Source organism: Tinamus guttatus, unplaced genomic scaffold (assembly GCF_059628265.1).
Source record: "Tinamus guttatus ecotype Peru unplaced genomic scaffold, ASM5962826v1 Tinamus_guttatus_pri_ptg000087l, whole genome shotgun sequence".
In the NCBI taxonomy this organism is placed as follows: Eukaryota; Metazoa; Chordata; class Aves; order Tinamiformes; family Tinamidae; genus Tinamus; species Tinamus guttatus.
The window spans coordinates 889569-893196 of NW_028288621.1; the positions used below are offsets into that span (position 1 = coordinate 889569).

The window sequence follows — 3628 nt, forward strand, 5'->3', positions numbered from 1 at the left end:
CCCATGTTATTAGTTCTATGGAACCTCTCTCTGGTAGTTCTCCAAATTCTTTATATCATCCATTTGGTGGAGGTACAACTGCAGGGACCATCTCGAATTGTCAGTCAGCTGCTGGTGTAAGTAACTGAAGATCAGAAGGATTCAAAAAATTAAGGACATATAATGCTTTGTCTAACTGTTCCCGTGGGATAACACTGTGCATAAGGTTTCCTCTTCTTTGTTTTTTTAACATAGCCTTGAGAGTCCCATGGACACGTTCAGTAATGGCTTGTCCAGTGGGGGAATGCGGTATACCTGTAACGTATTGTATACCCCAGTCTTGTAGGAAGACAGAAATTGTTTGTGAAACATAAGCAGGACCAGTATCAGTTTTAATTGCTTTCAGAATGCCCATAGTGGCAAAACATCTTAAGCAGAGGTGTTTCACATTCCATGCCTTTTCTGCAGTACGTGCAGTGGCTACCAGAAACCCTGGGAAGGTATCCACACTAACATGCACATAACACAGTCGGCCAAATGTTGATATATGTGTGGCATCACTCTGCCACAATTCGTTAGCTCGTAAACCTCAAGGACTCACTCCTGTGTATGATGATACTGGTGTAATACATTGACAATCAGGGCATGCACGAACAATATCTGTGGCTTGTTCTCCGCACAGAGCAAATTGTTTACGTAAGGAAGAGGCATTTTGATGAAAGAAGTGGTGAGATAATCGGGCTTGTTCAAAACTAAGCGGCAGTACTGCTGCCATCATCAATTTGTCTGCCATAACATTTCCTTCAGTTATTGGTCCTGGTAGAGTAGTATGTGACCATTTATATTTTATAATGCATATACATATGCCAATGCATATGCCAGTACATAGATGACATCCTAATAGGGGGTGATTTTCCCAAAAAGGTTGGGAAAGTAGCCACAGTAGTATGGCAAATCCTACTTGAAGCTGACATTGAGGTACCACCTGAGGAATGCCAGGGACCAAGCAAAGAGATAAAATCCCTAGGGACTTGGTGGATAACTGGCAGTGCAGGGATTCCTGCAGATACCTTAAGAAAAATTGAAGAGCTGCAAATGCCTCGCTCAAGGAAAGAATTACAAGGATTGATGGGAACTTTGGGATATTGGAGAAAGCACCTACCTGGATTTTCTATCACTGCTCGTCCATTATATTCACTCTTAAGGAAAGACAAACCTTGGAAGTGGAAATTAGAACACAAGGAGTCAGCCAAAACTCCGACTGGAGAATTAGAAACATTACAGTCACTGGGACCAGAACAACCCCACGACCCTCTTACAGCTGAATGGCGTTTCACTGAACATGCTACTTACAGTAAGTAACAGTAAGTTACTGTAAGTTAGTAACAGTAAGTTATTCACTGTAACTTACAGTAGCTTATTTACAGGCTGGCCCTGATGGAACAAAAAGATATTTATTGTTTAGCTTGACTGCATTTAAAGAAAGGGAACTACAACATTCTGAATCGGAGAAAAAGGACTTTTATCCTTAGTCTGAGCAGTTAAACAGGTTGAGAAAATACATCAAGGACAACCCGTGCAAACTAGAGGATCGTTTCATTTACTAGAAGCAATCCTAAAGGGGACTGCTGCCCCAGAAGGAATGGCACAAAACCCCACTACCACAAAATGCTATGCCTACCTAACAGGAGTTGCAGAAAATATGCAGCTAACTGAAGGGCAAACTAAAGTTTCCAAATTGCAGATGCCTGTAAAAACAGACCCATTAGCATTGGGACAGGCTCTTAAACCTTCACCAATTTTGAACATACCACCCCTCATCGATGGAACACCAACAGAAACATGTGGTTTAGAGATGCTTCACCAAAAAGGGTAAATGGTAAATAGCTATAAAAGGCTGTTGCATTAAATATTACCACTGGTGAAGAAGTAATAGAAGAAGGTGAAGGCAGTGCACAAGTAGGAGAGTTAAGAGCAGTAGTTTTAGCTACACAGAATGGAGCAAGGTATGCTCCTATGCTGTGTGGGCTGGTGCCACACAATGGCTTTGTGGATGGGAAGCTCTTAACCGGGAAGGAAATAGAACCCCAGGTTGGAGCCCAGGCCTGCAAGAGCAGGGAGCCTGGAGCCAGCAGGCCAGGGCAGGGGCTGCAGGGGATGGGGGCAGAGCCCATCCTCTTTCCCATAGCACATTTTGTGGCCTGGCTCATGGGCAAACTAGCACAAGGCCTCAGTGTGCACAAAATGCGCTCAAAGCTGAAGCACAGCTGGGGCTGGGGCTTTGCAGAGCGTAGTGTCATTTCCTTGCCCTGGGGTATCTCAAGAGAGCGCGCTTTGGGCCAAAGCTGCCCTCATCCTCTCCTCTGTCTCCTTTCCCCACCTCCTTATTCCTGTGTTCCAGGCTGCTGGAAGGAGAGAACATCCTGCCCCTCATCAGGACAATGTGGCTCTTCGAGGATTTCAGGCTGTCCTCTTGGCCTGTCTCCATAATCAAGAGACATGCACAGAGGCCGAAGAACCACAGCAGCTTCGTTGTGGGAAGCTGAAGAGAGGGCTGAACGAGTTCAGCAAGAACGGGGCCAGCTCATTCCCGAGGGGCTAGGGATAGGGATAGGGAAAGGCTGGGAAAGGCTGTTGGCAGCCCCAGGACTTGAGTGTCACACAATTCCAGCAGAGCAAACGGGCCCTGCGCAGGAAAGCCCAGAGCCCCCACGGAGCAGGAGGACCTGCCTTGGTGACGTGGTCCCTGTCTGTGAGGCTGCAGAGGGACAGAGCAGCCTCTATGGTGGTCCCCAGCATGGGGCCGTTCCTGGCAGGAGGCAATTTCTGCTGCAGCTCCTGTGGGGGGACTGCACGCACCCCCTTCCTGCCATCCCTGAGCGTGTCCCACCCCTGATGGGCCCTCTGCTCACCCAGGGGCTGGGGCACTCAGCTCTGCATCTCACAGCCTCATGTCCCTGACACCCAAGAGCTGCCCTTTGCCCGTGGCCTGGGCACTGCGGGGACTTGTTGTCTCAGGCCCCTGAGAGCGTCAGGGCTGCCCCGCACTGGGGTTGTGGCACCTTTCCCTTTGGGCATCCCCTGAGCCATGTTCCAAGGGAAATCTGAGAGGGAGCTTTTTCCTGGTGCTCCCCTGGAGCCTGAGAAGACAGCTCTGCACAGACATAGCTGCAGCGGGGATGCTTTTGTGCCTGAGCTCCCTGGGAAAAAACACACAACACCCAAAGAATGGAACAGGAATATTTACTTAAACAACAGCAACATCAACAATGAAAACAACAATGTGCACAATAACCACAACATCAACAATTAAAAATAAAGACAATAACATCAAAAATAACAGCAGTCAAAGCAACAGCAACACCAATATCAACAATAACAACAGCACAAAGAGTAGGTTATTGCTGTGAGCCCTGATGAACTGGCCCTTCCTTGCAGCCTTCAGTGTAAACAGAGCCTTGGCTTGCAAGGGTAAAGTAGGTTTTGGCCCTTGCAGGGCTCTGCAGGCCCCCAGCCGCTCGACTGGGCCGTGCACGGGCAGTCGGTAACTCGGGGGCTGCTCCAGCTGCTTCCCTCCAAGCTGCTGTTCCTGGGCAGGTCCCCGTGCCTCCTGCCTTCCCCTGGGCAGGGACTGCATGACACGTGCAGC

The 3628-nt window shown here is 48.6% G+C and overlaps 1 protein-coding gene across 1 annotated transcript in view; it reads right to left on the reverse strand.

Moving 5' to 3' along the window:
- LOC148595533 (adenylate cyclase type 10-like) overlaps positions 1 to 3628 on the reverse strand; it is a 253341-nt gene that overhangs the window by 12658 nt on the left and 237055 nt on the right.